This window comes from Camponotus vicinus, unplaced genomic scaffold, assembly GCF_025532165.1.
Source record: "Camponotus vicinus isolate PSW18456_S1 unplaced genomic scaffold, iyCamVici1.0 SCAF_4, whole genome shotgun sequence".
In the NCBI taxonomy this organism is placed as follows: domain Eukaryota; kingdom Metazoa; phylum Arthropoda; class Insecta; order Hymenoptera; family Formicidae; genus Camponotus; species Camponotus vicinus.
In genome coordinates, this window is record NW_028141976.1 from 10,134,917 (window position 1) to 10,150,224 (window position 15,308).

General features: G+C 36.8%; 1 long non-coding RNA gene across 1 annotated transcript; it reads right to left on the reverse strand.

Moving 5' to 3' along the window:
- Positions 1 to 11,398: 11,398 nt before the first annotated feature.
- LOC145970837 (uncharacterized) lies at positions 11,399 to 12,507 on the reverse strand. Its single transcript, XR_014438628.1, has 2 exons — positions 11,628 to 12,507; positions 11,399 to 11,530 (listed from the first exon to the last, which is right to left on the reverse strand). It is a non-coding gene; the product is annotated as an uncharacterized LOC145970837 (long non-coding RNA).
- Between the last annotated feature and the right edge of the window lie 2,801 nt (positions 12,508 to 15,308).

The following is a 15,308-nucleotide window of genomic DNA, read 5'->3' on the forward strand; positions in this document are numbered from 1 at the left end:
AATTATAGTGTTTTGGAAAGCTCTCGAGATGAGCTACAAGAATGTACAAAAATATATAGGATGTTCCATTTAAAAAAATTGAAGTGACCTTCACGTGACCTTCAAATGACTCTTCAAGGTCAAACCAATGATACCATCTTATGGCCCCCTCGAAACCATACAACTTTTGTCTAAAACATTTTTCTCTATCTTGCTTATTTTTCGAGTTATTTGGCTGCCTAAGTTAAAATGGGTCACCCTGTATATTGCTGTATCATATCGAATGAGCTTCGCGTAAGCGAGAGAGAAGAGAAGTATCTAAAAAGCGAACGGATGTTTCTGTTTGCCTTTGACTCGACGTGTCTAGCCAGTGTGACGTGACGCCTGGCGGCACGTCACAAGGATCGCGAGATCCAACCGGGAGGAATTTTTGGGCCCTCGTCCTCCCCTGATTTAGGGAGAGAGAGCGGATTTTGGGGGCGGGAGTAGACCCGCCTCCCTTGCGTAAAAATTTATTTTTTATTATGGCGATAGTAATATTAAGATTAGACGCTACTGTAATGGGGGACGCTAGCGGAATCTCACCCGGTGACTCGACACGGCGCAGAGGACCGGACCAAGAGATACGGGACGAGCGGAGGCGCCGACCGGAAGGAGAACGCCGAGCTAAGTACCTCTCTTTCTACTTTCCTAAAATTGTAACGTCAATTTAAGACTTCGCTGCCGCCCCTGTAAACCTCCCTATACTCAGCAGGTACGAGGAACAATCGGGGAAGGTCGATCGAAAAATGAGATCGAACTCCGGAACCCCGAAAACGGAGCCGTTGCGGCCGAATTAAGCGCTACCGAAGAACCATAATAGTTACGGCGGGCGGCTACCGTAAAAACCCCTCACACCGGGCTTCAACAGGAGGGCCAAGAAAAATAATCAGAGAAGAGACAGGGAGCGACAGGCGCGAATACGGCCCTGAAGGCCGCAGGATTAATTGAGACGCGTGACGATCCTGAGGGTAGCGGAAGCGCCACAAGTGGCCTAATTGCACATTAACTTGCCGGCGTGAATCCGACGGGCCTTCCGCTCGTCACTGTTCGGCGGACCGGCGAGGAGTACGACGGCCCAAATCCATCGATTTCTCACGCTGATGCCGAGAGCACCGAGGACCTCACGGAGTCACCGGTGAGACGAGCGTCGACCCCATCAGGCCGTTTATCGTTTAGATTATCAGGTAGAAGTAGCTCGAACAGGATCGCTGCCGAATTGCTGCCGTCAAAAATTCTTTTCGTGAGACGAATTCATGCTTTCGGTAATTGCGCATTAACGTATGGCGGCCGGCCGACATGTCTTGTTCGAGCTCAAATAAAATTAAGTGCCCTCTCTCCCGAGTATGCGCCGACAGTCAAATTAATTGTCTTTCTTGTTGCGTTTATTGTGATTTTGTGAAAATCTTTGCCTGTTAAACTTTCGATACGACGAGCACACACACAAAGGCGATTGCGATATCCAATAACCGACAAATACGTCGCGGCATCGGCTCGCATATTTCCGAGGCTCGAATCATTTGATACTTTATTGTTATTGATGGTTTTTCATGTCTAGATTCAACCGTCTATGTTAGATACGTTAGTAGTCGCTCAATTCTTTCGTTAAAGCAGTAGATCTGAATAATCGACTCGCATCTATAATCGATTCTGTTAACTGTGCGTGTGGCGAGTAGATCTACTATTGTAATTAATTATTTTATTTGCGACAGACAGATGTCATTAAAGGAGCCAAAACCGCGGTGTTCATTATTAAAAATTATTTGGGAATTCGTAGCTGCCGAAACTCTAACAAGTTTCGTTTAGCGCGGAATTCCGGGACTTTTCTTTTACGCTTTCTTCCTGCCGCGTGACACGTGATACTGCGGTGATCGCGCTCGAATGCCGGCCCGTCGCTGCCGGCTAATAATCTGATGATCCATATTATAAAATCGTTCTACATTTACGCGAGTCTGTCCGCCGTTGAAATTTATTCATATGTTAAATATATTAATTCTTGTTACTAAAATATTATGTTTTATTTGCAGCCACCTTGTATTCTCGATCCTTCCTTGTGAATTATTAAAACGGACCGCCCCTCTACCAATTTCGAGACGGGGCTAGCCGAGCGTCCGTCGCGGTTTTTCTGAGAACTTTGCATTTTTTTCGTGTGTACTGCCGATACGTTAAATTTTATTAGAGTGGTGCGGATTCCCGCACCTGGCGCCCATATATTTTACTTTGGAGAAGAAACACTTTTCTTTGATATTAGAAGATCGCGCCGAAGGTGTGCCGTGGGCCATTATCACCGGTCATTTAATGTCATTAGCCCTTAATAAATTAACGGTCACACCAGCTAGAATCATTGCTTGTCGCAAACGTCGAGGATCCCTGCGCGCCTGTTGGTGGCAATTTCAACCCTGTTTTGAATTTAGATGGAATTTAGGCAAGCTGTTACGATCCGCGCCTCGGCCGCTTTTCCCCTCCTGGCCACGCGATCTGCATATGCGAAATATGTACATATACATATGTTTAAACGCGTGCATACATATGCAGAAACCGCTGCATTATATGCTACGTGCGAAACAAGCTTAAAAATTATGTAATTTTTATGTTTGCTTTTGTGGAAAATCATATATTGCATTATATACAGTACATTTATTGATAAATTGAAAGAAAGAAACATTGCTAGCTGAATATGTATATTTTTCATATTTATTAAAACATTCAAGCGAGTATTTTTTGTGCAAAACTTCATTCATTTGAATTGAACTCATTGGACTCATTGATTTGTTTAAAAGTTATTCAATCCGAAAGAATATTATGCAGTTATTATATATTCATAATAATCTAAAAATTTCCGGTTAACTGAAAATTATGATATTTCTTTGTTTAAGAGAATATTTAAATTAAAAATGTTTGATTAAAATCCAACGTTAATTCATATTTTAATTCGATTATAAATAAATTAATAATACATTTAATTAAATCTATTATACATTTATTAATTTAAAATTAATAAATTTATTTTATTTTATTATGTATTTTTCGACCGAAGGAAAACATTAATTTTAAATATTTTCTTCACGATAAAAATATTTAAAATAGCTTTACGCATCATTGTAATTTTCCATTAATGCATAATTTATATTTGTTTGATGTTTCAAAGAATACATGTATTGTTTTTAAACATTCCAATGAATTAATTTAATATTCTATAGTCAATGTATCCTTAACGTTCAAGCGAATTGAACTGTGAAAAATTAATCAGCCGAGTAATTATTTGATTTCCATTAAACGATCATTCACGTAATTATTTTCTCTATCTTCACATTTCAAAAAGGAATTATTAATTTTTATATCTCAATTATATATAGGCGAACGCTACAATATCTATATAGATATCGTACAAATTGACTGCGTACGATATTTGTTGTTTTGTTCGAACGAGCCCTCTCCCATTGGAAGGGATGTAGGGTAGTGGCAGCAACGGAAGAAAATAAATTGCTACCGCATCTGATCGTATATAAAGCTTACCTCTCCTTGAATGGTTACTACTCGTGATTCGGCTCGATATCTCGTGGCATACTATACGAGAAATGAGGAGGAAGAAAAGAGAGAGACAGAGAGAGAGAGAGAGAGAGAGAGAGAGAACGAACTAGTGTATTATCGCGTTCTCTTCTCTTTTTTATTCCAGCGATCAATTGTGGAGAGATCAAGTGACAGAAAGTAATCCCTGGAAGAAATAAGAAAGGGGGAACGAAGTAAAGAACTATTAGAAGGAAATAAAAAGACGAAAAGAAAAATATTGATACGAAATTTTTCACTAAAAAATTTCAGGTCGCATCAGCTGGAAAAGCAACGAGCCACCGCAGCATCAGCTGTCACAATTATATTTTCTTCACTTTATTTACTTCTCCTTCGTCTTTTCATCCCTTTCTCGATCTTCTCCTGGTATCTCCTGGAAAATGTAAGCATTGCTCAGTATGTATATTACTATCATTGTGTATAACATCATTTGTGGTATCATCCTCCCCTTATTCAGAGCGAACTAAGTGATGTACGCGTCGCGATATCCGAAGCTTTCGGATGGAAATTCTCAAACACGAAGGTATGCAAGATCAATAGTCATATATTGCGACACATGTATATTCGAGGATGACGATTCGTAGGATACATCGTACGCTTTTAGGAACGAGATGAACAGTATCAGTTTCTCGTTACATGATAACCGAGAGTAGGATTCTTCTAGGGTGAAGTTTAAGCGAGAGAAAGACGGGAAAGATACATGTCTTCTCATTGGAAATAACACTGAAATGGCTGCAATTGTGAATTATATTATTAAAAATAGCTTAAAGTATTTTGTAGTATGTATTTTTTTACATATAATATTATTTTAAAATAAAAGCTTTTTACTTCTTTAGCTATTTTTTTATGCTACTGATAAAATTAATCAAATTATTAAACTGAAAATCCACAATTTTTGTTAAAAATATATTTTTATTTCACACACATATCCACATAATTTTTCTATACTATAAATATTTTCTGCATGTATATATTTAAATAGTCGAGCAATGTTTGTGTAGGCAAACATTGCACAAATACTTTATACTGACATACATAACAGTGATTGTAAAATATTTCTCTTTGTTTTTCATACGCGTCGCGTTTATTAGAGAACTGCAGTTGTATATGCAATACATTGCACCATTACATCGCGTCGCTAACAATGCGACATACGTCATGCCAATGTTACATTGATATCGAGGCTAGATAGAAATTGCATTTCGTCCCTGTAGATTTACATTCCGTTGATTTATGAAGCTTCGCCGTGCGATCGAGTTTTGTTGAATAACTAATAACGTTACGCACTGAATTTCACGCGCGATCGATGCACCATCATACGTTGCACGGATGCTTTGAATTTTTAGGATAATTTCGTGCTTTTAAGTTGTTATGAAGTTAGGTGAGAAATCTAAGAAAATAATATATAATTTTAGTTTTCATATTTATATATGAGAAAATTATTTATAAACGTCTCTTTATATATCTTCATATAGCTCTTTTTTATGGATCCAAAAATATTATAAAATTTAAAATATGCTCGCCTTTAAAAAATCACCTATCTCAGTGATTTCCCCCTTTTATCTTGCATATATATCCTATCATTTATCATATACAAAACGAGATTGTAGAAGGGACGTGTTGTTAGCTCATCATAATTCTTATTATGTCGCGAGATCGGGACCAAATGTATTAGTCAAAATGTAATTGTAGATGCCGGGGAAAGCGACGTGTTACCGCGTACAAATGTCCTGTTTAATGTAAATGGTTCGGGAAACGGATGACGATCACGATTAGGCCCCTCTATAACTGAAAATTTATCATTATCGCGAAAAATCGCGAGCGGATTAATAATTCGCGTTCGACTTTTCGATTCTAGCGTTTCAATACAGGCACTTAACCGAGGTCGCTCTTAGATCGATATCAGGTAGTTATCGTTCGTTTGACGAAGCACCCTTTTCAGCACGGGAGGGTCCCGATACCGTGATCCTCTCTTTCTTGAAAATAATGCAGCAGCACGCGTAAAGAGAAAATACAGGATATCCCGTCGCTCCGGACGTTACAAATCGCTCTGCCGCCAACTTTCCGATGATTTATGCAACCCCACGATGACTGATGATCCTCTTTATCAGATAAATGTACCCACCGTCCCGCGACGATCAAGTCTTCACATGTTCGCTGCACAACTTCCATATTTTACACAAGCTCATTTATTTTTAGCGCTCAAGTTGCAATACAACTTTCTTCTCCTCAAACTGTCGCATTTCTCGTCCTGAGAGTGCAGTGTCGATATTATTATATTTTTCTTTGTGTAGGTCGTTAAAAAAAATTAAAAATTATTAAAAAAGAATTTGAAATTGAAAAGTGAACAGAATCTTGTGATATTTAAATTGTTATCAAAAAACTTCCCCAAGTACCAAGTACGTAAATATTATATGTGAAAAAATATCTTATTATCTCAAAATAATAATATCTTTGTTCGCAACTTACGGTAGGATAAAAAAAAAATTGCACTTTTACCTTTCGGTGTTTACGGATATTTTGCATTGTCTTAATAAGAGTAATCTGCGTAGCAAGGCCAAAATTGCAGCCTCAAAATGTATTATGTTTCGTTCGCATGTGCGATGTTGCATAATTCTCACATGGAAGATTTTGGCTCGCGTTTCAGCTGTGGATACACGCGGCAAGAGGATTATATACCGCCGCGTAACGCTTTATCCATTAATGAAGCGGTTTCATCGATCTGAGCTGTCTCCGCGGCTCGTACATCCTCCGCGAGATGTGCTCGATATATTTCTTTCGAATATCCCCTGATCCGCGTTTTTCATTCTTTACCCACAATCGTAACCCGATGCTATATCAAGTCCTAATCTAATCTTTATACTTCTGATTGTATCCTTTCAATCTCTATATAAAAGCGATGAAGTATTATATTAGTTGTATTATTTTTATTCATTTGAACGAGAGTAAGATTTTTGTAAAAAGATTTGGTAAAAAAGTTATATGGATATAATTGAAAAATGTTTGGAGTAAAAACATGTCGCAATTGTGTTTATTGTATGATAAAGTCATTGCATTTCAGGAACAAAGAGAATAAATTAAAAAATGCCAAAAATAATTAGATACATAATTAAATACATATGTAATATCATATGCACGAAATGTTGCTGCTAATAAAAGAAAATTTTGAATTTATGAATATATTTCATTAACGATTCACACATATATGAAATGCACATATATTAAACATGTGATTTATATTTTTGAATATATTTCATTAACAATTTATAGTCTTGCTTAAGTCTACAAAGCTGTATCTACATATATCCACACATATTCTTCGTTAATAATTAAACTGTCATTATAATTTTAAATCACCAACGATAAATAGATATTAATTTCATTTTCCGTTGCGACAACACACAATGATAATTTAATTTATTATATTTATTATATTTATTATATTTGTACAATTAAGTATATTTATTAATTATTTATTTATCCATTTATAACCTAATGGAATTTAATAGATACGCGTTTCTCGAATAATATATTGAAGAAAAATTACAGTCATTTGGGATCCTTCTATAAAGCTTCAAACTTTTCTATAAAAATGTACACGTATATCTTTTCTTAGTTTGCGCAATTATATTAATCAGAAAGTGTAATTTTGAAATAATTAATAATAATAGATTTTACTTATTTATTAAATTGCTTTTATTTATTTATTAAATTGGACACAAATTAAATATCATTGTAGCGTTTTGTACATCACATAATAAAAGATGAGATCCTAAGTGACGTGTATCATTTTTATCTTGCTAAAACTGCCATTCAATGGGAGAACTAAAGAAGTCAAGAATAGTCACACACCGGTCACACATCGCGATCACATTGAAAGTCCTCGAGATTGAGCGAAGGAAATAATTGATAGAGAGCGAAAATAATTCGCGAATGCAATTAAATAGTGCTATTTCCGCTCTTGCAATTCGCCTCCCTCCCTCTCGACTTCTCTGCTACCAAAATTTAAATCAATTCGCCCCCATCAACTCACCCCCTCTCACGCGAGGGATCTTTGACGCACGTAGTGGGATTTATTCATTATCGCGCGGTTAACTTTCAACAATGTTGTCGTTGCACATATTGTTCCGCGACAAGATGGCGGGTGCAGGGCACAAAGCAATGCTGCATCCTGTGGCGGATAAAACGAGCGTGCCTTCGGGGATGTTATCTCTATGTTAGTTACTCGACAGTACACACGTGATTGTGTGTACCCTATCTACCTATCTACCTGTCTACCAATCTCGAGAAGGCTCGTTTTATAACCGCCCTCGCTGCGACATTGACATCCGCTTCTCGATGCGCGATTTGCACTGGTCACCGGATATGTAATCGCTCCGGGATACGTCATTCCGCTCCGCCGTTATATATTCGACATTGATTTTAAGTCTTTCGATTTTATGAATCCATGTCATATATGAAAACCATATTATTGTGTTCCTTGTAAAAAAATGAATTTTGTTTTCTTGGTAAAATTTCTGAAAATGCATCGTTTTTTTATCGAGATATCTTATTTTTCATGTCACCCTTCTTGTAAAAAAGATTTAATCGGTAATACCATAAAAATTATCTACAAACTTCCTTTAAATTAAACACTTTTCAATGGATAATGTTGAAAGAATTTAATAAAACAGAGGAAGAACCTTTTTGATAAAAATTTTCGTTAAAAAAGCATGCTTTGCTGCCCTAGAAGACTTCATTTTATGTCAACTCAAATCAAATTTTCTCGAGTGCTTCATTATAAAAATGTAAATAGACTTAATTAATTATAGTATAATTATTAAAATTTTCATGAAGAATTTATATGAAATAAGAATATTTATACGAAAGAAGAGTAAAAATGTAGTGTATAGCATATTAAAGAATGCAATGCTTGTTTTTTTGTTAAGAAATACACTAGAGTACCCCAATCTATAGCCTATTTGCATGAGAATATGTATATATATTAAATTCGACTTAAACTCGAATCTATTGATAAGTTTTGAGATTGCATATATGAATTAAAATGATTTTGTGTGTGATTGTGTGGTTTCAATACTTAACTATTTTTTTCACGTCACAAGTGAAAGAAGTAGAAATTAAATTTAAATTGTTTACATTATTTAATATTAAAATATAATTATAAATATACTTTTATATCTCGCGCATAATTTATCTCATCGCGATGTCGGGAAAAATTGCACGATTAAATCTGTCCATAGAATTATAGTTTTGTTGTGTGTTCTCTTCATATAGATACTTTCAACTCTGAAACCTCTCGTCGCGGAATAAAATCGCACCTCACACTCGAACATTTCAAACGCGCGAACGATTGGATCGTGTAACTTTAACTCACTTGGCTACTTGGGTTTAGAGATCAGGCGCAGGCGAAGGTGAGGAAATTACGTGTCAGCCCGTCGTCAAAGATTCCGCTCACGCGAACCAAGTGTAAGATCTTTGGCACCGTATGTACACAGATTCTCGGATTCGTCCAAGTCGTCATTAGCCGCGGATATCGACGATCTCGTTTATAAAGCATCATTAAAATGTTAATGAGATTCATCGAGACGTTTTAATTAATACCTCAGAATAGAAGTCTGAGTGACTGACATACTTACTATTTATATCGGTCATCAACGATAGCAGAATATCGCTGAGAATTTCCAATTTCAGTTCTTATTCCAAAATATCTTACTTTTTATGTATTTTTTGGTTTTAATATTTACATTCATCTCATATAAATATATGTATGATATATTAATATGCTAAATCAATCAAATCAATATTTATTTATTTTGAATTTTATTTTCTTAAATTTGCAATAAAGCAAGAGATCAATGCATTTCTGTGTTTATTTGATAGAATATCATCAGGATATATCAATAAAAATTTTCAGTTTCAACCGAATGGTTTCAATTTGTTATGCGTCCTCAATTTTAATATCTATGTGCATCTTATATGTATGTAGTGTATTTGTATGCTGGATCAAAATTAAGTCAATAGTTAAATATCTATTTTGAATTTTATTTCTCAAATTTACAATTAAGCAAGTAGTCGATATATTTATTTTATTTAATAGAGAAAGATTTTGAAATTGATATTTAAATATCTATTCTGAACTTTACTTTTTTAAATTTGCAAGGCAAATAGTCGATATTTTTTTTATTTAATAAAGAAAGATTTTAAAATTGAAGTGAATCTCTTTTGATGAAGAAAAAAGAAAATCATCAAAGTATTTCTTTCTTTTTCAATTTTATCACCAGAATTTTTCTCCAAAGCTTTAGATAGTCTATAATTTGCGACAAAATTCAAGATAAAATTCTATGCATTTTACATACAAATCTCCTAATTATGTGTACATATTTTATAATATATGATACATGAACCTATAAATGGAATTCGGTCTTAAATTTTGTCAAATTATAGATCGTCTAAAAGAGACTCTGGAAAAGACATTTTCAGAATAATAAGAAAATACAAATTGACAATCTTTTTATTTTTTGAGAGAAATTCAGCGTTATATCAAAATCCCCAGCTTTATCCCTCTACCCCTTTAATTTTTCTATTAAATAAAAACAGAAACGATAAGTGTCTCAAATGTTAGAATCTCCATTTCGAACCACAGTGCGCGGGTTGCGCGTCAAAATTTTTGCCCAATTTTCTTCATATTACATCATTTTAACGGAGCGCACGTCACACACGTCGCGCATAAATCTCACGAACAATGTAATTGGGGCATGCTCTTCCGGACACCAGGTCCCGCGATGTAGAATACAACCGGCCAATCGTTCCGGCATGTGTGTTTCACCATGTTATAGGCTGCTAGCCGAGACAATGCGAGGGAGCTCGCGTGAGTGCACGTCGATATGTACATATTTACTTGTTTGCACATTCTCTTTGCCCATCTCACGAGTGCACGCGTGTGCAAGTGTACATACATAAGCATATCCGGCAATCATTTCGTTATCCCTGTCTACATATGCAGATAATCCGAATAACATGCAACGATCCAATTTTTTTCATTTTTCCTTTCTTCGCTTGCCGATGTAAAAGTTATCGTAGAAATGATTGATTTTATACTTTGAAATGTAAATTAAAACGAATTATCTTCTCGTTGTCAACAGCAAGACTTTTTGCTTCGTTAACAGGGAGAAAGTCATTCCTTTCTTTGTTGAATCGCCTGGACTTTGTCTGAAAGTTCAGGCCGACATAATTCAAATTTTATGACCGACACTTCACCCGTTTCTATTCTTATCCTGCTCGATAGTAGTTAGCATTAGGAGAGTTCTAACGCAGGGATCTCAGGGGGGTGAGGGGCGAGGGGATCTCAGCGGCGCGGGGGAATGACGTCACGCAGGATGGAGGGGGGATGACGTCACGCGGGACGGAGGGAATTTCGGTGGCGCGGGGGCTGCGGGGCGGAGGACGCACGTATAAACAAAAATGGCGGTATTCCTATGAAGAAGATTTTGGGTCTCTCTCTCGCTCTCTCTTTATCCCTTTATATTTCTATCCCTCTCTCTCTCCCTCTCCATCCCTCTATTCCTCTATCTATCTCTTTATCCCTTTTATCTCTCTTTCTCTCTGTATTATCGCAAGTATACAATATTAGTCATAAACTTATATTTTGAGATATTTCGGGATCCGACGTTTTCGAGCAATCTGTGAATCATAGCGAGATAACAACACATTTTTGAGATATTATACAATATTACCAGTTAACAAACAATATAAATAGAAGTATTCTTTGAAGGATTGGGTGGATGGAAATGCGTGCGAAGAAATTACGTCATGATTTTGTTACAATTAAAAATATATATATAATTTATTTAAATGTGTGTGTTTAATAAAAAGTATACAATATAAAAAAATAATAATAATAATAATATATAAAATAGACCGTCGGGCTATGTTGGGGAAGCCGTTTCTGAAAACAGAAGAAAACATACGCATTTCATTAGTTTAAATTATTTTAATAATTTATTTTAAAATACTTTTGATATATAATAAATTAAGATACTTACAATGTTATCCATCATCTATTTTAATTTGTGCAAATAGGGCACATGTTGCAGGCCAATATTTGATTCAAAGATCTTCTGCACTCTTTGCATGACATATTTTCCAAATGAACATAAGCTATGGTTCTATGTTCTCGAACAGCACTAGTTTCTTCATACTGATCCGGTGCTTCTAGAAAGCATTCGATACAAAATTTTAAACCATTTTCCATGTAGTAATATGAAATGCAACATATCTTTGTTGCTTGATTGTATGTCATTATTTCAGATATGCTTAAATCTCGCTGTTTCTTTTGTAACCATTCATCAAGAATATCGACACTATTGTCACTATCATAATCACTGTCCTTCGCCAAGGATTCTATATCAGATCCATCATCTTCCATCTCTCTCCTCTCTCTCTCCTCTCTCTCTATCTCCATCCGCTCCGCCACAACTGGATCCATCCAATAATCGTAATCATCATCCGTATCGTCGTCGATGATAATTACGTTTTCTTCAGCCATTGCACAAGACTAACGAAACACAGAAGAGCAACGAAAGAAATGATACTCTAGTGCAGCAGACCACCGAAACACAGAAGAGCAACGAAAGAAATGATACTCTAGTGCAGCAGAGTCCTCTTCATTATATTTTTTTAACATACACAATATAAATAGAAGTATTCTTTGAAGGATTGGGCGGATGGAAATACGTAGATAACAACACATTTTTGAGATATTTCGGGGTCCGACGTTTTCGAGCAATCTGTGAATCATAGCGAGATAACAACACATTTTCAACCCTAGGTTCAGTTACAAAAATTTTTTTCTTTTGTGCCTTCAACAATCTCTGAAAGTTTGTTGGTTGAATATAAGAAGGATCGAAGCGCATCAGATCATAGTACGTGATTTGAAAGCGCATCGATACGACGGTATAGCAAAAGTATAGTCAAAAATTATAGTGTTCTGTCAGTGTTGTGTGATAATATAAAAATGGAAGACGAAGATCACGCGTTGTCATCTGACAGTGATTGCATTAGTGACTGCAGTGAGAACTCCACGGAATTCAGAGAGAAAATAGTGTCTGTTGCGGAAATTAATGCTTTAAGCGCACGTAGTACAAAATTTTGTATCATATACTTTTATTATTCCACGGGTGGTGCTTTAGCTGTATGTCCTTCGTGTATGATTGCATTGCAAGGCGTGGATAGCCAAATGATGTATGCTGTTCGAAAGCATAAAATTGAGACACTTGATGCGATGGATGGCCGATTCTGTTCAAGTTGTAGCGAGCCGTTGTATATAAGATTTCCGTGCAATATGTGCCCAATTTGCACTCTGTGAAGAAATGGAAAACGTCGAGCAGACTGAATGCGACCTGGTGGAGCGGTCCCGCCAAATTGCCACCTTGGGCGAATATTTTGCATGGCTACAACGATGCAACGAGTACATCGAGTCGCTGGAAGAGCAAAGTCGGATCAAACGACCGCGATTATCGATCGGGAATCGACAATCGCTGATTGCTCGAATCGCGCGACTCGAAGGTGCAAAGACTCGATTGCAGAGACAGTTTATGCCCAGTGGTGGTAATTACAGTGGCGACAATAACGCGGGTGCCGGATGTAGCGCGCATCAAAATGAACTTGTGTGGCGCGAGATTGATACCGCGTTCGATAACCGTATTCTAACCGGTGCTGTGATTAACGCAAACCATATCGAACCTCGTCAATTTCTCGAGGACGCCAAAGACATCGTGCTCGAGCAAGTGCAAGACGTTATAAGAAGATACAACAGTGTAAAATTGAACACTATATTCAACGGTGAATTTGTGTCGGGTGATAAGCGTGCGAATAAAAGTATCAATACGAGAAACTGTGAACTCTTTCGCACGTCTGATTTACACGAGTGGTACGAGCGCAGCGTTATCGAGCCCACTCTAGCATTGCTAGAAGAATTTCAGGAACGCGATAGTGGCTGGGCATTGTCGCGAATACAGAATTTAACTGTAAATATAAATAAGTATAATCCTATGCGCGCGGGATGTTATATTAAATTGCCGCGAGAAATTATGATGAAGAGAGCTGTAATTAATGTACAATCTAGAGACAATGCGTGTTTCGCGTGGGCAGTGGTGGCCGTTCTATACCCCGCTGAAAGAGACACAAATCGGGAATCTTCATATCCCCACTATACGACGGTGTTAAATGTACAAAATATTGAGTTTCCGATGACGTTGAACCAACTAAAAAAGTTTGAACATATAAACAATATCTCCATCAACGTGTACAGCATCGAGAAAGAAAACAGCATTGTCCCGATACGTCTTTTGGAGCAGAAACGGGATAAACACGTCAACCTGTTGTATGTGGAAGACGGTAACAGCGTCGGACATTTCGCATGGATCAAGAACTTATCCCGGCTCGTGAGCTCGCAACTGAGCAAACACAACGGCCAAAGATATATCTGTGATCGGTATGTATAATTTGAATAATTTATGTAATTATAAAATATAATGCATTGCATAAATCTTTAATTTAAATATTCTTTTACAGATGCTTGCACTATTTCGGATCGGAGGACAAGTTGCAGTCACATACGGTAGACTGCGGAAAAATAAACGACTGCGCTATCCGATTGCCGAGCGATAAGGACAAGTGGCTCGAGTTCAACAACTACACGAGGAAAGAGCGGCTTCCATTTGTGATCTATGCCGATTTGGAATGTGCGTTGACAAAGACTGACGAAGAAAAAAATTATCAGCATCATAAGGTATTTAGTATAGCGTATTATATGCATTGTTCGTTCGACGACTCGTTATCCGCGTACCATTCTCGCCGCAGTATTGATTGTATCGCGTGGTTCGCCGAAGAACTTAAAAATTTAGCGTTACGTGTAAAGACTATTTTAATGACTACAAATGTCTCCATGGTAAATTTAACATCGGACGAGTGGGAAAAATTTCACAGCGCAACGCATTGCCATATTTGCGAAAAACCGTTTACGCAAGAAGACGATACACGCGTACGCGATCATTGTCATTTGACCGGACGATATAGGGGTCCCGCGCACTCAAATTGCAATCTAAATTACAAAGAATCATTATATATTCCGATAGTCTTCCACAATTTATCAGGTTACGACGCGCATTTCATTATCGAGGATATAGCCACAGCGTTCGAAGGGAAAATCGAATTACTTCCAATAACCAAGGAAAAATATATATCGTTTACAAAAACTGTTAAAGTTGCACAAGACAATTGGAAAAATTATATAAAATTAAGTTTTATCGATTCGTACAAATTTCTTACGGCAAGTCTCGACAAATTGGCATCTTATCTAGACAAAGACAAATTCAAAATTTTAAAATCAGAATTTCAAAATTTATCTGCAGAAAATTTCAGTTTATTAACACGGAAAGGCGTCTTTCCGTACGAATACGTCGACTCTGTAGATAGGTTGCAAGATACGTGTTTACCACCGCGCGAATCGTTTTACAGTTCTTTGACCGGTGAAACTATATCCGAGAGCGATTACGCGCACGCCGAGAACATCTGGACGCGATTCTCCATTCGAACGCTAGACGAGTATAGCGATTTGTACCTGAAAATCGACGTCTTGTTATTAGCCGATATTTTTGAAAACTTTCGCGATAGTTGCATCAAAAGTTACGGACTCGACCCCGCGTATTATTATACTCTTCCCG